Below are 25365 nucleotides of genomic sequence, written 5' to 3'. Positions count from 1 at the left end.
TGATTATACATGCAAGTGTTCTGATTTTTCTTTCATAAAAATATAAAGATCAATTGGTTTAATTTTTGTTTCCCATGTGACTATGTGCAAGTTATAGTATCGAAAAACCAAGAGTGAACTGGCCTGAGATGACTGATAGCAATTAATGATATACTGAAAACTTCTTGGCCTGTCTGACAAGTGACCTCTGGGTTTTCTTTTTTTGCCTTCTGGAAGGGACCAGTGATCACTTTAAGATCAGATACCTTGAGAATAATCAGGGATAGAAATTAATTGGATGCCTCAATTCCAGCTTTCAAATGGTGTAATCTCATTTCTAGGAGTTAATGAGAATATGTGCTACTAAACTCATGCTAAAATTGAAGGAAGCTGGTAATTGGAAAAACTAGATCTTAAAGCAAGGATAAGATAATAAAATTTAATAACTCCTCTTGGAGTTACAGCCAAAACTGTGGAAGAGTGAACGGTCTTGGTGGTCTTTGGCATGAACTGGTGGGAGCCCTACAAATGGACAAAGAGTATATTGGCTCTGTTCCACTGGCTTGTGTGAAAGTGTGGTGTAGTTATGGCATTACCCCCTCCATGTGTTCATTGTGTCTCTCAGCTGTAGATGCTCCTAGTCATGTGCACATTGAGATTCTGGCTGACCCCTCTGCGGGTGTCGTGAGGGAGCAGAGGGCTTTTTCACTTATTCCAGAATATGGGTAAAATGATAACAGTGCCTTTGCTTAAGGTTGCCTCCATTAGAAGACCCTGTTTCCTGTGGCTTAAAACTTTTGAGTTCTTTAACTGTTCGGGTTCAAATTTTCTGAGCTGGGTGTCTGCCTAAAGCTGAAGGCTTTTACAAGTTTCAACAAAACCAGGGTAAGCATTTCCCAGAATGAATTTTGAGGAAAAATGCATTGTTTTACCCATGTTAAATTCTCTTAGCAATTTCATTGAGAAGTGCCTCTGTGCTTTGGATGAGGAACTCAAAATTTGGCAAGGGGATCACCTTGTTTGTTCCTTTCTGTGGAAAATATACCCAAATTTGGCCAAGTTATAAGCTGCTTTTATAAATCAGTTTGTACACGTTCAGTCGAAGTTTGTTAGAGACTGGCAGCTAAATTTTCAAAAGATTCTATCTGCACTGAGCATGCTGTGTCCCTATGTGCGGACCGGACTGTACATGTATCATTCTCCAGAGTGACTGAAAATGCTTCATCCCCAGGCTGCAGGAGCTGAGCAGGACTTCCACTGCAGTTGTTCTTCACAGTACCTGGGGGCTGCTGTGGTATGTGGCAATGGAATGGACAGGAAGGAGACTAGTCTTTTGCTCACAGTACTCCTGCTGCTGGTGCCCAGCAGCATGGAGAAGGCTGTGCCTCACTGAATGTGAGGTTTTTGGTTTAAGTCAAGTTGGTTTAGCACATCATAAGTGTTGCTTTCAAGTATGATCCTACCTTTGGATAAAATAAAAGTGATAAGGGAGTCACTGAAGCTGTGCCACCTTAAAAAAAATTATGCAGTATTATACAGACATTTCTTGTGGAAGAAAAATTCATATGAAAAGGTAACTAGTGGCTTGCTGGGGGTATAGGAAATCATAAATAAACCACAAAGAATATTTTTGAAAGATGGAAAGCCATTTAAAATCCAAACTAGCCTCCAACTGTGATATCTGAAGGGCATGTCCCAATTAAAATTCTCCGTTAATGGAATATTTATTTTGTGAGCCTGTTGCGAATGTTTTGTAGCTACTGCAATATTTTTCATAAAAAAAGGCAACACCTTCAAAAGATACAGTAAATCAGTACCTGATTAAACTACTAATAAATCCTATTAAAACTAATTTGTACTGAGAAAATTTAGAAATATTTATAGTGGAGATTGTCTTGCTGTCACCTTATGAGTGTCCTATGCTTTTGAAAATAAGCATAACTCCAGAACATTAAATCTATAGACAGTACACTGTAGTACCAATAACTACTGCTTTCATAAAGATTAACACTTCAATATTTGTCAATCTTTAAACACTTAGAAATGATCTAAATTTACAGTAAATGTTGAATATTTGATGTTCTGGAAACAGTTTGAGCCCTAACTGATGTCCCATACTCTTTTTACAATCTTCCCATTTAAATCCACGTGAACATGTTCCACATGATAATTAAGAGTCTGCAGTATTTGTTTAGAGCTAACCCCTGAAGAAGGAAAAACCTGATCTTTGCTCCCTGGACCTCAGATATGGCTGCCAAAGCCCACTTTGTAGAACACCAAATGCAAGGGAAAAAATTAGCTTGTGGTGTCATGAAGATGATGTACTGTTCTAGCACTGGTCTAGGACTCAGGAGATCAAGGTTCTCAGTTCAGCCACCAGAATAACGTAACTGGAGTCGACGTAGCATAGGGCGACTTACTGCAGTGTCTACACTGCACTGGGTCGACGGGAGAAACTCTCCCATTGACTTACCTTACGCTTTTTGTTCCGGTGGAGTACCGGAGTCGACAGGAGAGCGATTTTAATGCCTAGGGTTGCTTGCTTTTGCAACGCCAGCCCTATTTTGCCAAGTTCATGTATTGGACAGGGAACCTGCAAGCAGGCATCTGCTTTGTAACAGGATAGGGCCTGACTTTAGATTGGGTCTTAGGCCTTGCACTAGGCCCTTATGTCAGGCCTCAGGTCTCAGGCGCTCTCTTTCTACTACTCTGAAAACGTGGCTTCTATTGGACATGTACAATCATTTGTGCGTACCTAAATCTTGTGTATAAATCACGTATCTACCTGTGCACATGGCCTATTGCTCTCACAAGGCAAATTAAGACTCTATCAGGTGATGTGTGTGTGTGTGTATATATATATATATATAATTATATTTGTCTGGAACATTGGGTATTTCCATACATTATGCATATGTAAATAATTATATGTGCCTAACTTTAGCAATCTGGAACAAAGTATTTAAAGCCTCACAACACCCTTATGAGAGAGCATATCTCCAGCTCCCTGGATAGGGAAATGCGGTACAGAGAGGCTGTTACTTGTCAGGGACGCACAGTAAGTCTTGCTGGAAATAAAACCCAGAACTCCTGATCACAAATCCCATGCGATAAACGGTAGACTGTGCACCCTTATTTGAAATGAGTAGTACCAAAGGTTTAACTTTCATTTTCAAAGCATTTTACAAAAATTAATCCTTTGAACAACACAAAATTTCCATACCAGATTATGGCCAAACTCTGTGAAACATTGTGTTTTTTAATGTAGTGTTGCAATTTAGATTTTCTTTTTTCTGTGTATTGAGTGTAATATTAAAGTATATTGAGTAGAGAATGCCTTTTCTGGGTTTTAGCCATACTTACTTATAATCAGGAAACAAAGACTATGTTCAGTGACAGTTAAGGCTGCATTAAGACACACGTAGGCTCTCAAAACCTTAAAAGCAGGGAAATAAGATAAAGGGAAAACTCCTGTTTCTTTCCATCTTCTTATTATTTACAATGTTGTTAGTATCTAGAACTTTATATGGTTTTCACTTCTGTGTCCAACAGATACCAAAAAGCAATACATACCCAACTTCATCAAATTTGCACTCTAAAGTGAAACCTCAACGGTAACACCAGCAGTGTGAAAGCAAAATAAGTTCCAAAAGCATGTGACAAATGTGTCAAACTGTTGATGCAAGAGGCTGGGGTCACTGAGTTTTGCATGACAGAGTGAACTGAATAAAGTTGGGTTATGTATTGCTGTCTGATATGGGTTGGAGATAGAAGTGAATACCTTTTTGGAGGAAGTTTTAACAGTATTGTAATCAATGTAAAGATGGTAAGGAATACTGGAAACTTTTGTTAACTTGAAAGTATAAAAGTATGAACATACAAGGGTTTGAGTGGGTAGGATGGGTTTTGGTGCAACCTGAACTGTCACTAACCTTAATTCTTGTTTGTTAATTTCTCACACAGTAGCAACTTGGGGGCCCAGCTGAGGGTTAAAGCCACTTTGTGGTAGGTGCTGTGTAGAAACGTAGTAAAAAGTGTGCTGTCCAAAGAGAACTGATAGTCTATGGCTGTAAGCAAAATTGGGGCTTGAATTTGACAATGCAGCTGGTGACTGAAACAGGCAAATGGGGAGTAAAGAGAAGGGTGGGAATATGAGCTAAGAATAAAAACAGAATTTTATGCATAGTAAGCAGTAGTATTATGATATATATTTAATTATTGACCCAGTCATATTCTCACTCGCGTCATGTTTTGCTACTGACTTCACTGGGGATAGGTCTGGGTGCTGTGTGTGCATTAGCATGTCCTGCAATACCTTGGTTGCAGCTTAGAAAGAACTACTGAAGACACATGATACAGCAGCCTTAACCCTGCCCTCTTGGGGTTGCCAGTCGTCAGTCACCCTCTCTGACGATCCCTCTGTACATACCCCTTTACCAAACTACTCTCCCCCAATATCCATTACTATATATCAAACATCCATAAGTACTAGTGGCTGAGGATAGGGAAAGGAATCTGGTAAATAGGTTATGCAAAAAGGGGACAGAGTTAAGGTTGCAGTGTATGTTCTGTGATGTACAGTTGTTGTAATGGTAAAGATGTGTAGCTTAACTTTTAATTTTACTTTTGTGGATTTGTAGTCACCCTAACTGATTAAGTTTTTTTGCTTATTAATATAAGACATGCTAGTCCTGCAGTGCTTACAGTCTGTGTATAAAGTTTGTCTCATGAGATTCCCAACAAAATAATTGAACCTTAATATTTAAAATCTAGGTAGATTTTTGTCATTAGTTCTTGAAGAGGAAGTTTTATGAGCACATATAGTGAAAGATTACTTTGTGTGAAAACAAGACCCAGTTTTTTTGCCATGAAAGCTAATGGAGAAAGAAGCATGGTGACAGAAACTTTTTGTTGTGAACCTCTGCTGGGGAAAGTTTTAAAGTGAGAATTCCTCGATAGGGGAAAAAATTTGAATCTCTTCAGGCCATGTCTGTACTACTAGCTTATAGCAGAACAGCAGCACTGATGCAGTTGCGTTGCTGTAAAATGGCTCATGTAGCTGCTCTATGCTGACAGGAGAGAGCTCTCCCATCGACATAATAAAACCATCTACACGAGTGGTGGTAGCTATGTAGGTGGGAGAAGCTATCCTGCTGACATAGTGCTGTGCACGCTACCACTTATGCTGGCAAAATTTATGTTGCTTCGGGGGCATGTGTGTTTTTTTTTTTTTTTCACATCCCTGAGCAGCGTAAGTATTGCCAACGTAAGTGGTAGTGTAGACATGGCCTAAGCCAGTTAGCACTTTTTACCAGCATTATAGACTGAGTTACTGAAGTTTTCAAATCATGGTTTAAATACTTCAAGTTACGTAGAATTCACCATTGACACTAGTTTAAACATGCAAGTGACCATGCCCCATGCTGCAGAGGAAGGCAAAAAACTCCCAGGGTCTCTGCCAATCTGACCTGAAGGAGAATTTCTTCCAAACCCCAAAGGGGTTTGATCAGTTGATCAGGTGATCAGTTAGATACTGAGCATGTGGGCAAGACCTGCCCAACAGATACCTGGGAAAGAATTCTCTGTAATAGCTCAGAGCCCTCCCCATCTAACTATTCTGTCTGAATAATTTAGCTATGTAGTGAATGTGTGTATGTTGGCACATGTGCTTTTAGGCCCTGATCCAGCGAACCGTTTAAGCACATGCTGATTGAGTGCTTTGCTGGACTGGGGCTTGAGTGAGGGTGGGATGTGCAAGTCCTTATTAGTTTAGACTGCACAGTTTACTCTTTATTAAATAAAAATCTGTCTTGTCCATTTGACATTTTTAAAAAACAGTTTAAATAATGTCTTCATTTATCTGTAGAAGAAAAAGTATTCTTAAAACATTATTAATTCCAAAACTAGTTAAGGTTGCTGTATAACACCATAGTTTACCCATCACTTTACAAAACCCACGCACTTGAAAGTAAAAATTGTAGGTAGACCTCAAATCTTGCATTATGTATGAAAACACATTCAAATCAAGTGTAAAGAACTTCATATTTCATCCCAGCATAAATAGTGATTAAAAAACCAGTTCTCAAAATGTAATTGTAAATCAGACTAAAAATGTATTCCTGTACATTGTCATATATTGAACAGCCTCAAATGTAAGTTAATTCATATATTTTCCCTCAGAAATTAATACTTTTCCTCCTAAAACACTATTAAAATTTCACCTAACTGATGTCAGCTTGTTCTTTGAAGGTACAGTAATTGTTAATGCTAACAGGCAGTCGTTGTCACACAAATTAATAGGCAGCAGGTTTAATACAAACAAGACGGAGTATTTTTTTTTTTTATCCACAGAACACACAGTTAACTTGTGGAACTCATTGCCATGGGGTATTGTGATGACCAAAAGTATAATTAGATACAATTTAGATAAGAACGAGATAAGTTCAAGGAGGATAGGTCCAGCAATGGCTGCTAGCCAAGATGGTCAGGGATACAACGCCATGATCAGGGACTTCCTCTGACTGCTAGTAGCTGGGGAGGGGAGGAGGAGTGGATCACTCAAACTGCCCTGTTCTATACACTCCCACTGAAGCGTCAGTACTGGCCAGTGTTGGAGACAGGCTACTGGGCTAGATGGACCATTGGTGTGACCAGTATGGTGGTTCTTATGTAAATCATCACCTTCTACTCATCTGTTAGTTATGGAAAAAATGGTTCCTTTGTATCTTCAGCCATGTAGTAACTGTGTCAAAGATTGTATTCAATTAGAAAATGTTTGCATGGATATTGTGTGAAACTTGAAAGTAAAAGTTTAAGCCAAGATCTTCAAAAGTGACTAGTGGTTTGTGGCTCAATTTTTTGGGTGCTCCAGTTGAGACATACTAAGGTCTAAATTCATCAAGTCACTTATGTCCCTCTTTTTCCTTGATTACATCCCTAACTTAAAGCATAAACTACTCAGATGCTTAAAGTTAGGCATATGTTTAAGTATCTTGCTGAACTGGGATCTTAATTTGTCTCAAGCTAGGTGCCAAAATCATTAGTTATTTCTGAAAATCTTGATTATAGCGTTTATTTTTAATGTCAAGCAGAGATGGATCTAGCCTCTTATTTGTGGCTATGTAAAATTAGGTTTTCCTCCTCCTGATTTTGGAAAGTATAAGGTGTATGGGGAGAGCAAGTTGCCCGTATGTGGGGAAAATTAATATGTGAAAAATGAGTAAATGTTTGTTACTGAGACTGCACTTAAGCATTTCAGTGCTACAGATACACTTCTGGTTTCTGACAGTTATACCTAGATTGTTCCCTACCCAAAACAATGTTCCAATATGCAAAATAGATTGGAAGTTAACTGTTTCATAACACAGGTAAATCTTTAAAATGTTTACAGTTTCCAGAGAAACATTTAGATTTACCCAGGTTATAAAACACAGATAAGATCGTGGATAAGATCCTGTCTACTTTGTATGTGTTTGTAACAAGGAATAACCATGCTTTCTTGTATGGCTGTATCTCAAGTGCAAGTCTGGTCTAAGGCCCCTTGTACACCCGAACAGTTTTACCAGGTTTTTAACTTGTTAGTGGCATTAGTTGCTTCCAGATGTGGTGTTTTTCTATTATATTTGTTGAACAGTAACTCTGGATGTTAGTTTCCCATCCAGTAGTCTAGGCTCTCACAAAGCTGTCCTGTAATCAGGTCAGATCTGTTTAGAGGATTCTATCTGCACAACAACTCATGTCTGTATCACCAGACTGAGTGGTCCTCTCTCCTCCTAGTTCTGTGTCCCATGCATGGATACGTTGCCTCACATGTTTTTCGTATTGCTTTGTATGTATGCTGGGGACCTTTGATGTCCTGACTTTCCCAGAACGCACTGGTAAAAACAGTGAAGTCAGTGTTGGTGGTGGATGTGGATACATAAGTTTGACACTTGGTTTTGATGTGGAAAAAGCTGCTGGATGGATGTAGCTCAACCATATTTATTGCAACTGTGTCAGATAAATGTGTAACCTGGCTAGTTTAATAATTGTAGTGTAGAGATAGCCTTAGTTAAAGAAGGGGTATGTGTGATATGGCACATGATTGTGGGCTGGGAGCGTATCACAGGGTGGAAAATTTAAAGCTGCTTGGAACGTCAGCCTATTAGGGATTTAGGAGCAAGGATTCTGAGTCTTGTGAAACTGCAGAGTGGAATATTACACTTTCATTAGGTGTAATTGCCCAAAAATGTTATATTACGCTCAGCGTAATAGTAGGCATCCTTCAGTCTTGAGAGACCATGGTACTTGAGAGAGTATTACACTCTCTCAGAACTAAATATAATCCGATTTTCCTGACATGAGTTATGAAAAAGCCATCTTAAAGTTGTGGCCCCTGTCATTACTATTTATAGTGTGATAGTTCTTTCTATATTAAGTGGACAAGTGTAAGAAAAACATATAACTTTTTTTTATTGAAGTTAAGGAGGCTATGATGAAAAATCTAATTTTGGACCAATCAACCTTGGCAGTGTACATCTTGAAGCAATATTGTGTATCCTACTCCAGTTTGGTTATTGCTTGCCTAGCTTACTTTAATAAAGCAAGGTCAGAAACACAATAACTTCTGTCAACAACTTGTCTTTGTGAAACGATAACTTTCTTAATTGTGGTTTGTGACAGGGTGGCATTTGGGACTGATATAAATAAGATGATAAAATATGTATGTTGTATCTTTGTATTAATCCCCATATCTTTATCCCAGAGATGATGATCATGAGTTTTACGGCAGCTGACAAACACATTGGCAGGTACTACCCGCATTTTTAAAAGCTCAGAAGATACACCTTTAGAAAGCTTTTACTGTTTTACTTAGACTTTCACTAGACAGCTTTACTTCACAAGGGTAGCATTGTGTATGTGCTGATGAGTTACTTTTATTTTTTTGATTGAAAAACATAATGGCCCTACTGGGTCAGACCAAAGGTCCATCTAGCCCTGTATCCTGTCTTCCAACAGTGGCCAGTGCTAGGTGCTTCACAGGGGATGAACAGAACAGGTAATCATCAAGTGGTCCATCCCCTCTTGCTCATTCCCAGCTTCTGGCAAACAGAGGCTAGGGACGCCATTCCTGCCCATCCTGGCTAATAGCCACTGATGGACCTATCCTCCATGAATTTATCTAGTTCTTTTTTTGAACCCTGTTATGGTCTTGGCTTTCACAACATCCTCTGCAAAGGAGTTCCACAGGTTGACTGTGTGTTGTGTGAAGAAATACTTCCTTTCATTTGTTTTAAACCTGCTGCCTATTAATTTCATTTGGTGACCCCCTAGTTCTTGTGTTATGAGAAGTAGGAAACAACACTTCTTATCTACTTTCTCTACACCTCATGATTTATAGACCTCAATCATATTCCTCCTTTGCCATCTCTTTTCCAAGCTGAAAAGTCCCAGTCTTATTAATCTCTCCTCATATGAAAGCCGTTCCATACCCCTAATAATTTTTGTTGCCCTTTTCTGAACCTTTTCCAATTCCAATATATCTCTTTTGAGATGGGGTGACCACGTCTGCACACAGTATTCAAGATGTGGGCGTACCATGGATTTATATAGAGGCAACATGTTATTTTCTGTCCTATTATCTATCTCTTTCTTAATTATTCCCAGCATTCTGTTTGTTCCCAACATTATTCCCAACATAAAAGATTTTCAGTATTGACCATTTTTCTTTGCTACAAATTCTTCACTTTTATGTTTGACTTAGACCTACATCATTATTCATTTTAAAACTTTATCAGATGACAGCATGATGGCAGAAATTGTCTATTCTAGAATTCTGATGGGAAGTAAGATGCAATTTATACATCCCAACTTTGAACAATATCTGTCAGAAAGGCAGACTGTGATAGTGACGGGGAATATAGAGATTTCAGGGATGGATGTTGATTTCCCACAAGCCAAATTCAAATACAGACTTCCCTCGCGTATGATGATAAATTGAATCAGGGTGATCGAAATTAAGATAAAAATGTTTGGGTTTTTTTGGAGATTTGTGTTTTCCTAGGTGCTGGAATACTATGAATATGATAGCAGTATAAATAACTAGGTTTTCCTTCCTGCAACAGCTGAAAATTTCTCTTGGGTTAATTGCAGATATACTTACCTGGAAAAAAAAAAATCTCAATGTAGTTGATTTTTGCAAACATTTGAGAGTTTGGTGAATAATAATGTTTTAGATTCTTTATCGATCATTTTTATATACAGAATAATTTTTGCTATTGACTGAATCAAAAAACGTGTCCATCTAATGTTTGAAACAACCATTTAAAAATTTCCTATTTAACAGCTTAACAAGGTGGGGAGCGAGAGCGGGATTGAATGCCAGAGGAATTGTGGTTTTGAAGAGCAAAACAAAAGTGTGGCCAGAAAGCCAGGAAACCCAAGAGCTTGAAAGATTGGGTAATGAATGTCTGTAATGAAGTGTGTTTTTGTGGAGACGCTGTGAAGTCACAAATGGAAGGCGTTAGTCAGAAGTTTGGAACTGAGAGCATACGGCATAGGGGTATTAAACATTGAATAGATCAAGACTTGCAGAGTAATGAAATTGTACCCAGCAGTACCACATAATTGTCAAACTCTATAAATTCACAAGGTGGCACCATAAAATAATTAGAGCTCTGCTTTATTTTCTTTCTCCGTTTAAAAAGTGTCACTAAAACCTATGAAGTAGTGGAATACAATCTAATTAAGGAAACCTTTCTTCAGTCAACTAGATATCTTTAAAATCTCCAAACTAGTAAGACCTCATTTTCTCAATAAATTCCATTTTTGTGGGACCCACACTTCATCTCAGATCCCTAGTTGTGAGGGTTTTGATTCTTGAGGGCAGAAGATACGTGGTGAACAAGCCATGCCCTACTGGCCATTACATGCCCTACTGTGCAGAGTATAAATACTGCCTTTCAAATGTTCTAGTGAGTTCCTTCTTGACTGTGGTCAGTGAGTAGCCTGCCTCATTGGCCGTAGCTCCAGCTTTTCTTTAGACCCTAACAGTTCCTCATTGGGTATCTTCCAGTCAGGTGTGGTATGATTGTTGAAACCTTTCACTTGAGTGCTTTGATAGATTCCCGTGGTGATTTGGTGCATGCCTTGGCGTTCAGATGCCACTGGTTGTTGGTGCCTGGCAGCTCTTCCATGCTCAGTCACGTTCATTCTTTAAGCTAGTACCTTGGAGCTTTGATGATTGCATTCCCCGGGCCTCTTGAATCAGCCCGTTGGAACTTCAGGAAGTGTTTAAGATGCTTTAGGCTCCCCCATTCCCTACATGATTCCAGCCACTTGAGTTTAGGTATGGTGAGTCTTTTTGCTATGGGCTACTATTTGAATTCAGATGATCTGGAGCACTTGGACATCAGATACTTCTACAGAGGAACAAGAAGACAATAACTTCCCAAGGAAGGTGCTGTCTTTCCAGGTTCTTTACAGATGCTGTCAAAGGCAATTGATTTTTGAGCTTAAATCAGTTCAGAAATCTGAAAAGCTCTAAATTGAAGGTATCTCATCACTGAACCTTTGTTCAGTTGGGTTGCTGTGACTTTGCCTATTTTTTACTAGATAATAGAGGAAATCATGGTAGAGCCTTCACACAGCTGTCCTAGTCTCAAAGGCAGTTGAGGAAAAAGTGCAGCTTATGCCCCCATGTCCATGTGAGAGCGTAGTGGTGAAGGCAACCACAGCTAGAAGACTGGCCACACCTGTGGTACGGTACCCCATGATCGTGAACTGCAGAATGGGGTTTATCAGGACATACGATTTACCAGCCTGTTGCTGCAACTGTGTAACATGAATTACCAGTTCTTTCTGACCAATGTCCAGATGAAGTCATGGAAGAAGGCTTCTACCTAGATCAGTTTGCTCCTCCAAAGAAAGGTCAGGAACTTAGGAAGGAATTCTATGAGGACACACATCTGGCCTGGAATCTGGTTCAAACAGGATTTGAAGCAGATGAGATGGTGGAGGCCACTGTCTCAGGTTGAAAGCTGATCTGCTTAGTTGCAGGTATCTAGATTACATCAGACCATCCTTCCTTTCACTAGAAACAGAATTTCACTGTGATGTTGGTTTCAGTTTTTTGCAGAGGGCAAAAGAAACAGACCACCCAGCATTCTCTTGGGCCTGTATTTCTGATTGTGCCCTTCCCTCAAGAAAGAGAAGGGAAAGATGAAGCAGATTGTTTCAATCAAATTTTATTCTACACTGAAGTCAGTGGGACTTAAGCACTTGTGTAAATATGGCCATGAATAGGCATAGATGTAAATACATGTTTAAGTGGCTTCTTGAGTTGGGCCCTAAATGAGCATTTAGGTAAGGACACATCATAGTTTTGTACTAGATGTAATAGCTGAACAGTTAAACTAATCTGGAGTATGTGTTCCTGGTGACTCAAGTCATTGAGTTCTAAGGTCCCGTACCTGTACTGGTTCAATGAGTATCTCCTGTGGGGAAAAAAGATAAAAGTTAATAAGGTGGTCAAGGTGCATCTTAGAGTAGCTGACTACTGTTTAGCTTATTGAATCACATTGAGATCAGACTAGATGATCGCAGTGGTCCCTTCTGGCCTTGGAATCCATGGGAATCTGCACATTTTCACATTTTTGGAGCTCCTTCGTGCTATGATCTCATTTTTGTGTCCGTTCTTGAAGTATAATCTTTATGGGCCATAAACTAGGGAATCTTTACCTTTTCATTGGTATGCCCAATTTCTAACCATATTAAATTACCACATGTCCCTTCTGTCTGTAACTTGGTTCTCATCTGATTACCTTGTCTGTATGCTCATGACCAGGTTAAATCTGTTCTGTGAATATCTCTGCTATAAATTTCACATTTATGTATTCTGTGTACTGTGGCAAATTGGAATTTGTATCTATGTATTAACATTAACAATATGGCCAGAATATCTACATAAACATATATACTAGGGCTGTCGATTAATCTTAATATTTGCACTTTAAAACAAAAGAAATAGTATTTTTCAATCAACCTCATACAAGTACTGTAGTGCAATCTCTTTATCATGAAAGTATAACTTACAGATCTAACCAAAAAAAAAAAAATTTACATAACTGCACTCAAAAATAAAACAATGTAAAACTTTAGAGCTTGTAAGTCCACTCAATCCTACTTCTCGTTCAGCCAATCGCTAAGAAAAGCAAGTTTGTTTACATTTACGGGAGATTCTGCTGCCTGCTTCTTATTTACAGTGTCACCTGAAAGTGAGAACAGGTGTTCGCATGGCACTTTTCTTGCCGGCATTGCAAGGTATTTATGCGCCAGATATGCTAAATATTTGTATGCCCCTTTATACTTTGGTCACCATTCCAGAGGACATGCTTCCATGCTGATGATGCTTATTTAAAAAAAATAATGCATTAATTAAATTTGTGACTGAACTCCTTGGGGAAGAATTGTATGTCTCCTGTTCTGTTTTACTCTCATTCTTAAAAATATATTTCATGTTACAGCATGTTAGTCGGATGATGACACAGCACATGTTCATTTTAAGAACATTTTCACAGCAGATTTGACAAAACGCAAAGAATGTACCAATGTGAGATTTGTAAAAATAGCTACAGCACTGGACCCAAGGTTTAAGAATCTGAAATGCCTTCCAAAATCTGAGAGTGATGAGTTGTGGAGAATGCTTTCAGAAGTCTTAAAGGAGCAACACTTTGATGTGGAAACTACAGAACCTGAACCACCAAAAAAGAAAATCAATCTTCTGGTAGCATCTGACTCAGAAGATGAAAATGAACATGTCTTGTTCCACTCAGCTTTTGATTGTTATCGAGCAGAACCCATCATCAGCATGGACGCATGACCTCTGGAATGGTGGTTGAAGCATGAAGGGATATATGAATCTTTAGTGCATCTGGCATGTAAATCTCTTGCAATGCTGGCTACACCAGTGCCATGCGAACAGCTGTTTTCACTTTCAGGTGACGTAAACAAGAAGTGGGCAGCATTATCTCCTGCAAATTGTAACCAAACTTGTTTGTGTGAGCGATTGGCTGAAGTAGGACTGAGTGGACTTGTAGGATCTAAAGTTTTACATTGTTTTATTTTTGAATGCAGTTATGTAACAAAAAAAATCTACATCTGTAAATTACACTTCCACGATAGAGATTGCACTACAGTACTTGTATGAGGTGGATTGAAAAATACTATTTCTTTTGTTTTAAAGTGTAAATATTTATAATAAAAATAATATAAAGTGACCATTGTCAACTTTGTATTCTGTGTTGTAATTGAAATCAATAGATTCAAAAATGTAGAAAACAACCAAAAGTATTTAAATAAATGGTATTCTATTATTTAACAGCGCAATTAATCACGATTAATTTTTTTTAATCGCTTCACAGCCCTAATATATACCTATATGTTCAGTATATTTGATTTATTTTGTAATTTGGAAAATATACCCAAATGTCTCTAGGGGTGTGCACACCTAAGTTCCTTCTAAGCTGCATGGCTGTGCAGCTGCCTATTAAGCCCCGCGCAGAAGCTCAGGGTTGCGGTGTGGAGAGGCACCTCTCCCTCACCATGGACTTGCTGGGGAATAGGAGTGCCTCGGCCCCAACCCCAGCTCCGGCATGGACCTGCCGTGGCCAGGGGAGAGGTGCCTGTTCCTCCGCAGCCCAGGTAATGCTGTGGGGAGGGAGAGCCGGGGGGAGAGTGTGTGTGTGTGTGTCTGTCTCTCTCTCTCTCTCTTCTCCTCCTCCTCCTCCTCCTCCGGCCTCCCCCCCCCCCCCCCCCCCCGACGTAGCCCCTGGGAAGCCTGGAGCCCTCTGCCCCATCCCTGAAACCTCCATCCCCGGAGCCCGCACTCCCCCTCCCCACACCCCGATCTTCTTCCCCAGCCCTGAGCCCCCGTCCCACACTCTGAACCCCTCGGCCCCTCCCCCGCCACTTGAATTTTGTTACGTGCACCAATATGGAGGTGATGTGTGACACATCTCCATATTGGTGCACGTAACAAAATTAATTCTGCACATGCGTGGGAAAAATTAGAGGGAACACTGGTGCACACCCACTTAAAAGCAAATGTTAAATCTAACTAAATAGCACTCCTTTGTGGTCTTCCCCTCGCCGCTTCCCCCCACCTCTTCCCAGTGAGCACCTACCAGCTTCCCACACCCTTTATGTTCTTCCAAGAAGCACTGTTTTTCTCCCCAGTCTTTCATAAACACAAAGTTGAGGCCTGTACAAAAAGAGGGGATGATTCTAAAAGCACTTGAATATACTTAACTTACATGCATAGTCCTCTTGAAGCTGGTGAAACTACTCATGTGACTAAAGTTAAATTTCATGTAAATTTTTGCAGAATTAAACCTTAATTTTTGTGGGACAGTGAAATACAAGTGGCAGCTTGCCATTTGACTGGTTATTCTCACTGTTTGCAAACCAAAATAGGAGTCTGTAGAAATGGATTTGTGAAATGATGAAAGAAAACACAATTATAGTGGTGGTAGCTTAAGTTGCCGCCTTCATAGGAGAATGCACGCAAAAGAGTGTCACCTAAACAAAACTGACCATTAAAAACTGACAGGGAATTCAAGTCTTTTAGTCAATACTGCTCTGTTACCATGGTGAAAACTAAGTTTTGACCATATGTCAGGCTGGAAATGTCAGATCCAAGATATTCATTCTCAGAACCTTTCAAGGCAAATTAGTCTCTGATCTTCATCTCAGCAGGACCTTTGCTTCCTGGCTCCTTCAACTTTTAAAATATCAGTCATCTTAAATAAACAAAACAATTACAAAAACATGAACATGAGTTCATACCTAAGTATATATATAACTCCATGGTGATGCCAATGTGTGTGTTTCATTTCAAAATCTAATGCTGTTCCTTTTTAATTGAAAAATTACCTTTTATCCATGAAAAAGTAAAAATTCTATTCGAGAGACAGAGTGGGTGAGTTAATCTTCTATTGGACCAACTTCTCTGGAGAAAGACAAGCTTTGAAGCTACGCAAGACCCTGGGACCAACATGGCTACAACACTATAAACAAAATTCTATTTAGGAATTTGTGCTTAAGAATTTTAATAGCAGTTTTGTACAAACATCGATTGTGGTCGTTTCTACTTCCATATCCTCATTTGTTAGCCACCCTGCCATTACCCCTGAGCTCCTCATTACCTTTATTAAAAACTGAATCAAAGTATTTGCTTACATGTTGGACCATGCCTAGATTCTTTAATCTCCACCCTGTCCTCAGTGCCTAGCTGTCTCATTTCTTGTTTCCTTGGAGTATTTTATAGCATGCATATTTATTTCTTTCTCTAAGGTATGTCTACACTATGAAATTAGGTCGATATTATAGAAGTTTATTTTTAGAAATTGATTTTATCCAGTCGATTGCATATTGCCGACAATGCACTCAGTGTGGACGAGTGTGTCCTCACTACCGTGGCTAGCATTGACTTACGGGGCGGTGCACTGTGGGTAGCTATCCCACAGTTCCCGCAGTCTCTGCCACCCATTGGAATTCTGGGTTAAGCTCCCAATGCCTGAGGGGGAAAAAACATTGTCGTGGGTGGTTTTGGGTACATGTCATCAGTCGCCCTTCCCTTCATGAAAGCAATGGCAGACAATCATTTTGCGCCTTTTTTCTGTGTGAACGCCATACTGCTTTCAGCAGAGGTTCAGTTGGACTGCTAACTGTCATCATGCACCGCTTCCACTGCAACTCTGCTCTGCTGCTATTGTCTCAATAGCGAATTTCTCCATGTTGTCTGTCTTGGGCTCCCAGGTACGTGTGTTCTTCCTCGGGAAATGTGCGCGGTGCTAACTGTCGTCATCCACCGCTTCTGCTGCAACTCTGCTCTCCTGCTCTCGTGAATCCACCTCGCAGGTCCTCTCTTCGTTCTCTATAAATATCTATTCTCGTGGCATCTATCATCAGCCACCGCTTCTGCTGCAACTCTGCTCTCCTGCAGACACCATACCATGGCAAGCATGGAGCCTGCTTAGATCACCGCGGCAGTTATGAGCATTGTAAACACCTCGTGCATTATCCTGCAGTGTGTGCAGAACCACAACCTGCGAAAGCAGGCGAGGAGGCGATGGCTGCGCGGTGACGAGCGTGATGAGGACATGGACACAGACTTCTCTCAAAGTACGAGCCCTGGCAGTTTGAACATCCTGGTGGCAACGGGGCAGGCTCAGGCCATGGAATGCTGATTCTGGGCCCGGGAAACAAGCACAGACTGGTGGGATTGAATAGTGTTACAGGTCTGGGATGATTCTCAGTGGCTGCAAAACTTTCGCATGAGTAAGGACGCTTTCATGGAATTTTGGGACTTGCTTTTCCCTGCCCTGAAGCGCAAGAATACCAAGATGAGAGCAGCCCTCACAGTTGAGAAGCAAGTGGCGATAGCTCTTTGGAAGCTTGCAGCACCAGACAGTCGGGAATCAATTTGGAGTGGGCAAATCTACTGTGGGGGCTGCTGTGATCCAAGTAGCCAACGCAGTCTGAGCTGCTGCTATCAAGGGTAGTGACTCTGGGAAATGTACAGGTCATAGTGGATGGCTTTGCTGCAATGGGATTCCCTAACTGTGGTGGGGCGGTAGACGGAACGCATATCCCTATCTTGGGACCGAATCACCTTGGCAGCCAGTACATAAACTGCAAGGGATACTTTTAAATGGTGCTGCAAGTACTGGTGGATCACAAGGGACATTTCACTGACATCAACATGGGATGGCCGGGAAAGGTACATGACGCTCGCATCTTCAGGAATTCTGGTCTGTATGAACAGCTGCAGGAAGGAGCTTACTTCCCAGACCAGAAAATTACTGTTGGGGATGTTGAAATGCCTATAGTTATCCTCAGGGACCCAGCCTACCCCTTAATGCCATGGCTCATGAAGCCATACACAGGCACCCTGGACAGTAGTAAGGAGCAGTTCAGCTTTCGGCTGAGCAAGTGCAGAATGGTGGTAGAATGTGCATCTGGACGTTTAAAAGCTTGCTGTCACAGTTTACTGACTCGGTTATTCCTCAGCGAAACCAATATTCCCATTGTTATTACTGCTTGCTGTGTGCTCCACAATATCTGTGAGAGTAAGGGGGAGACGTTTATGGCAGGGTGGGAGGTTGAGGCAAATTTCCTGGCCACTGATTACACGCAGCCAGACACCAGGGCGATTAGAAGAGCACAGCAGCGCGCGCTGCGCGTCAGAGAAGCTTTGAAAACCAGTTTCATAACTGGCCAGGCTACAGTGTGACAGTTCTGTTTGTTTCTCCTTAATGAAAACCCGCCCCCTTTGTTCACTCTACTTCCCTGTAAGCCAACCGCCCTCCCCCCTTGGATCACCGCTTGCAGAGGCAATAAAGTCATTGTTTCAAAATCATGCATTCTTTATTAATTCATCACACAAATAGGGGGATAACTGCCAAGATAGCCTGGGAGGGATGGGTGAGGAGGGAAGGACAAGGCCACACTGCACTTCACTTCAAAACTTCATTGAATGTCAGCCTTCTGTTGCTTGGCCCTCCCCCCCTCCCCGCCCCGCGTTCTTGGGCATCTGGCTGGGGAGGCTATGGAACTTGGGGAGGAGGGCGGGCAGTTACACAGGGGCTGCAGCGGCGATCTGTGCTTCTGCTGCCTTTCCTGCAGCTCCACCAGACGCCGGAGCATATCAGTTTGATCCCCCAGTAGTCTCAGCATTGCATCCTGCTGCCACCTCTCCTCTTGCTCCTGCAACCGCTCATCTTGCTTGTCCCTCCTGTTCTCTCATTCATTTTCTGCTTTCCTGGACTCTGCCACTGTTTTCCTCTACGCATTCTGCTGAGCTCGTTCAGTGCTGGAGGACTGCATGAGCTCAGAGAACATTTCATCGTGAGTGCGTTTTTTTTTTTTTTCTCCTTCTTATCTGCGCTAGCCTCTGGGATGGAGATGATAGCGGAGCATTGAAACGTTTGTAGCTGTGGGAGGAAAAAAAGGAGTAGTATTTAAAAAGACACGTTTTAGAGAACAATGGGTAGACTCTTTCATTATGAACCAAGCTGTTAACGTTACATAGCACATGTGCTTTCGGTACACGGTCGCATTCTGCCTCTTATATTGAGTGCCTGCCAGTTTGGTGTGAGAGATCACACACGCAGGGCCAGGCAACAGAATTCGGCTTGCAGGCAGCCATGGTAAGCCACAGCCTTTCGGCTTCTTCAACCTTCATAACATGTGGGAATGGTTTCAAACAGCAGCGCCCTCCTTTCCCATACCAAGCACCCGTTGGGTTGGCCATTTAAAAGGAGGGGCTGCAGTTTTCGGGTTAAAGTGCAGCACAAACCCAGCTAAACCCCTCCCCCCCCAGTTCTCTGGGATGATCACATCACCCCTCCTCCCACCGCGTGATGAGTATCAGGGAAGATCCCTGCCAGCCAAACATGAACAGATCAGCGAGAACGCCCCCCCTCCCAACTTTGTGGCTAAAAGCGGGAATTATTTCTTTTCAGCCACAGGCAAACAGCCGAGCAGGAACGGCCACCTCTGAATGTCCCCTTAATGTCCCTGGAGGATTTCCGCTCTATCCCCAGACACGTTAACAGACTTTTCCAGTAGCTGTACTGGTCACGAGAGCGTCCCAAGTCTTCAGGGCAAATTAATCATTAAACATGCTTGCTTTTAAACCATGTATTATATTTACAAAGGTACACTCACCAGAGGTGCCTTCTCCAGCTTCATGGTCTGGGAGCCCACCTTGGGAGGGTTGGGGGGGTATTGGCTCCAGGGTGATACAGTTCCCGGCTGTGAGGGAGAAGGGTTTCTCTGCTTGCCTGTTGTGCGCTCTCCTCCTCCTCCTCATCTTTCTCATCCCCAAAATCCTCTTCACTATTGCAAGGGGGGAGTCTCATGCAGGTGTCCGTGGATAGGGGTGGGGTAGTGGTGGGGCACCCCCTAGAATTGCATGCAGCTCTTCGAAGAAGCGGCATGTCTGGGGCTCTGATCCAGAGTGGCTGTTTGCCTCTTTGGTTTTTTGGTAGGCTTGCCTGAGCTCCTTAATTTTCATGCGGAACTGCTGCGGGTCCCTGTTATAGCCTCTGTCCATCATGCCCTTGGAGATTTTTTTTTCAAATATTTTGGCATTTCGTCTTTTGGAACGGAGTTCTGATAGCATGGATTTGTCTCCCCATACAGAGATCAGATCCAGTACCTCCCGTTCGGTCCATGCTGGAGCTCTTTTGCGATTCTGGGACTGCATGGTCACCTCTGCTGTTGAGCTTGCCACGCTGGCCAAACAGGAAATGAAATTCAAAAGTTCCCGGTGCTTTTCCTGTATACCTGGCTAGTGCATCTGAGTTGAAAGTGCTGTCCAGAGCGATCAAAATAGAGCACTCTGGGATAGCTCCCGGAGGCCAATACTGTCGAATTGTGTCCACACTACCCCAAATTTGACCTGGTGATGTCGATTTCAGCGATAATCCCCTTGGGGAGGAGTATAGAAATCGATTTTAAGAGTCCTTTAAGTTGACAAAAATGGCTTGGTCATGTGGATGGGTGCAGGGTTAAATCGATCTAACGCTGCTAAATTTGACCTAAACTCGTAGTGTAGATCAGGGCTAAGATGATTGATTCTGCATTATATTATCACTTGATCGACCTTGACAAAAGTATTACACTGAAGATAGGCTAATATGCCCTAGTTTGCATGATCTATTTTCACATTTGTTATATTAGTGGTATTACAATCTATGAAGCAAAGTGCATGACACTTGGGCAAGTCTGTACAGCCCTGCTGATTGAGGTCTAGAGACTCTTATGACATGGTTTTTTAGAAGGGCAGGAGTTTTCAAGGTGCTGACTCAGTAGCAGGAAAAGAGGAATGCTGTGGGAAGGAAAAACCATTAACAAGAGTTTGTGTCAAGGTTCCTTCACCACTCTGAACTTTAGGGTACAGATGTGGGGACCTGCATGAGAAACCCCCTAAGCTTATTTTTACTAGCTTAGGTTAAAACTTCCCCAAGGTACGAACTATTTTACCTTTTGTCCCTGGACCTTATTGCTGCCACCACCAAACGTCTAACAAATATAACCGGGAAAGAGCCCACTTGGAAACGTCTCCCCCCCCCCCCCCAAAATCCCCCCATGCCCTACACCCCCTTTCCTGGGGAAGGCTTGATAAAAATCCTCACCAATTTGCATAGGTGAACACAGACCCAAACCCTTGGATCTTAAGAACAATGAAAAAGCAATCAGGTTCTTAAAAGAAGAATTTTAATTAAAGAAAAAGTAAAAGAATCACCTCTGTAAAATCAGGATGGTAAATACCGTACAGGGTAATCAGATTCAAAACATAGAGAATCCCTCTAGGCTAAACCTCAAGTTACAAAAAGACACAAAAACAGGAATATACATTCCATTCAGCGCAGCTTATTTTATCAGCCATTTAAACAAAACAAGAAAAGGAGTACTTGTGGCACCTTAGAGACTAACAAATTTATTTGAGCATAAGCTTTCGTGAGCTACAGCTCACGTCATCAGATGCATTCATCCGATGAAGTGAGCTATAGCTCACGAAAGCTTATGCTCAAATAAATTTGTTAGTCTCTAAGGTGCCACAAGTACTCCTTTTCTTTTTGCGAATACAACTACCATGGCTGCTACTCTGAAACCTGTCATTAAACAAAACAGAATCTAACGCATATCTAACTAGATTGCTTATTAACTCTTTACAGGAGATCTGACGTGCATTCCTGCTCTGGTCCCGGCAAAATCAACACACAGACAGAGAGAATCCTTTGTCCTCCCTCCTTCCCCCCTTCAAGCTTTGAAAGTATCTTGTCTCCTCATTGGTCCTTTTGGTCACGTGCCAGCGAGGTTATCTTTAGCTTCTTAACCCTTTACAGGTGAAAGGGTTTTTCCTTTGGCCAGGAGAGATTTAAAGGTGGTTAGCCTTCCCTTTATATTTATGACAGTTTGAAAGAAATAAATAAACCAGGATAAAAATGTATATGAGGGAATCAAGAGCAACACTGGGGAGTGGGAGGGAGAGGAAGGGTTGATGGCAGGGAAGTAGAGCAGCCAGCAGAACTGAGCAAAGGAATGTAATTGGAGAAGGAAAGTACTTGTGGTAATTGAATATTTCTATATAATGGATTGAAACTCTTAAGGGACCATCCAGAAGATGAAACCTGCAGTGGGGATTCATTTGAATTGCTCAGTAGATTTGAAAGGAACATTTGATTGAAGATATTTAATGTTAAACCTTATGTGAGCTGGATGTTTTTGTACTTGATTTAAGTTGTTAAATTTAACTTACTGTTAAGTTTCTCACTACTTTTTGTGTAGTATGTTCTGTTTTTTAAATTTAATTGAAAGGTTTAAAGTGTGTGACGTTTAGAATTTCCTAATGGCAATATAGTTATATGCAATAGTATTGCCGTTTGAATCCAGAAAGATGTAGGTAGGAGTTATTTGCTTGTAAGGAATTAGTTCCTATGACATACTATGTTTTAAAAGTGGTTTCTCTATGAATGAAGCTGGTTCAAGGTTTTAAGCCCATGTAAGACTCCTGAAATGGAGTAATTATTTTAAGCAAAGCTGTTGAGAAGGCTAAGTCTTCAAATACTGTGTAAGATTTGGGTAATATGGATAAATACTTTGATTTGCAGCAAGGACTGTTTAAGCATATACAATATATAATTGATTAGCTTGTTGTAAAATTCAGGGTATAAAAAGAGGTCAAATGAAATCTATAGAGTATCTTCCGATCTTTTGTGATTAGCCTGTGTAATTGATCTCCATCTTGGGGAGTGAGAAGACTTGTAAAACTATACGCAGAGCACTGTGTATTATCTAAGTAGATGTGCATTATGGGGTGGGATGGCTTTGTCACAGCATCTTCTTAATGTGCCATTTGTGAGAGAGAGATGAGAAGGTGAGATCTGCTGCTGAAATTTTTAGCTGATTTCTTTTAAAAATAACAGAAACAAAACCAACTCATTGCAACTGGAAGTCCAGTATCCAGACTAACCTATTGCCTTTGGAGCAGCCTGCAGCCATACGACACTAAGCTGTTAGCATGTCAGGTCTCTCAAGATATGGATGGCTGGATTGGGCTTGGAAAAGATATCTCAAAGGAAAATGAAGGTGCTGTAGGAAGCTGTGGTGGCAGTTTAGTAGCTCTCACTTTTCCTTTGTCTATATCAAATAATCTAGCATTGGTGAACTGAAGGAGTGAGTCTGTGCTCATCATTGTCTTCTGCTCTTTAGTGCCATCCAGACTGTATTGGTAGTAACTAGGCCACAGAACAAATTTACTTTAATTTTTTCTTTATTCTGACAATGCTGGTATAGACACCTGCTTAAGGTAAGAGTAGAAGACAGGTTCCAAACTAAGACTATAGATCTGTCTTCTTAGTAAATTACACAAGAAACCGACCAGTTCGCTTTCAGCTATGGATGGACAGTAAGGGGTATGCAAAGTCAGTGATGTATTGGTTCCTAGATGCCTGAAAGAGAATAAATGTGTCTGTCCTGTTTAATTCTGGATCACAAAAAAAAGGGGTCCCCCCTCCCCCCCCCGGATTTCTGTAAGCAGTGCATCTGTGTCTTGAGATTTTCAATATCAGTAATTTATGCATTTGATATCTGTTAAAATATTTGTCTGTCTTTTGTGATCCTTACCCAGTGATAGTCACACAATCTGCCTAATCTTCCTTCTCAACTCCTGCATTATATTTAAGATATTTTCTGTGGTATAATAAAATTTCCAAAGACATTTGTCACAGAGGTTGCTAAACTGAGACACTTATAAAGGTATTTGTAGGGCAAAGTTCTGAGAAACAAAAATGAAAAACTTCACCAAATTTCTTGGGATGCCTCGTGAAATTATGGTGAGGTTCATGTCTGCTTGCACCTCCCCATATTCACTGGTATTTTGACAAAATTGTCAACTTTGTCAAAAGAATGATATTTCAGTTGTTTGGATTAGGATAGAGAATTCAGACTTTGATTGCGGCAGCTTATAAAACTAAAATGGAGAGCTTTCATTTGTCATGTAATCATGCCTATAAATTAAAAATCTTCTATTTCATGGTCCAGAGCAAAAGCCTAGCATTTTTCACATAAAAGATTCTCAGGTGAGTGAGTCATCTGGTTGAAGTAAAGCTCTGATTTCATTACCAGGAGGATAACATTGAATGACTTTTCTAAATTACTGTGTTAGTAAAAAGATTTCCAACTGTTGAGTATTTTGCAGCATTATAGGCTTATGAACCATAACAAGTTTTCACATCTACAGATACAGTTGTAATTATGCACCATACATGAGGTTTTTATGCTTCAGCTCTGAGGCTGATTGAAGACTTTTCCTGATAGGCATTCAGTGTGTATTTCAAGACTGCTTTAGATAGTAGCATTGAATAAACCTTATTTAGAACTGTCTACCTTCATTTATAGTGATCATTTTAACTTGACTTGTAGCAAACAATTACTGATCAACTCAGAATGTGGTGACAATCATATGTCTTCATGGAAAGTTTTGTGGAGTCTCCCATTGAGTTCAACAGATGAGTAGCAGTAACATATTGTGGGTCCTCAGATGAGTTCAAAGACCAATTTTGGGCCTGCATCCCTGTCTGCAAGCTTTCCACCATATCAAAGTGCAGCCTCCCAGGGAAGGAGAGAAAGTGTAAACTCCTTTAATTATGTTAGCATAGTGTTGTTGGCTTCTGCCGTTTTTTCTAATTTTATCCTGAGTTGAAAAGAGTTGTAGCAAACTGTTCCAGTGCAAGCTGAGAAGAAACACTAACCTCCCACTACCATTGTTTACTTTTTAGCATATTCCTGAAAAGTAAATGCCACTGGGAAAGTGTGAGTTTTTTAAAACTTCATGCATGGTTTCCAAAGGAAATATTAAAAAAAAAGCAAAAAAAACCTATCACCGATGCTACTGGATGCCAGAAAACTTTTGAAGCAGTTACTGAATTTAAATATCTGGGTATTTAATTAGGATTAGAATTTCATAAAATCATAGAATATCAGGGTTGGAAGGGACCTCAGGAGGTCATCTAGTCCAACCCCCTGCTCAAAGCAGGACTGATCCCCAATTAAATCATCCCAGCCAGGGCTTTGTCAAGCCTGACCTTAAAAACTTCTAAGGAAGGAGATTCCACCACCTCCCTAGGTAACGCATTCCAGTGTTTTACCACCCTCCTAGTGAAAAAGTTTTTCCTAATATCCAACCTAAATCTCCCCCTCTGCAACTTGAGACCGGTACTCCTTGGTCTGTCATCTGCTACCACTGAGAACAGTCTAGATCCATCCTCTTTGGAACCTCCTTTCAGGTAGTTGAAAGCAGCTGTCAAATCTCCCCTCATTCTTCTCTTCCGTAGGCTA

At 41.0% G+C, this 25365-nt stretch overlaps 1 protein-coding gene across 3 annotated transcripts in view; it reads left to right on the top strand.

Annotated features, from left to right (window-relative positions):
* EFR3A (EFR3 homolog A) overlaps positions 1-25365 on the top strand; it is a 173144-nt gene that overhangs the window by 17008 nt on the left and 130771 nt on the right. The window lies entirely within an intron of this gene.

The sequence above is a fragment of the Natator depressus genome, chromosome 2 (assembly GCF_965152275.1).
Source record: "Natator depressus isolate rNatDep1 chromosome 2, rNatDep2.hap1, whole genome shotgun sequence".
Classification (NCBI taxonomy): Eukaryota; Metazoa; Chordata; order Testudines; family Cheloniidae; genus Natator; species Natator depressus.
The sequence above is the reverse complement of the archived record's forward strand: the minus strand, read 5'-3'. Positions and strand labels throughout refer to the sequence as shown.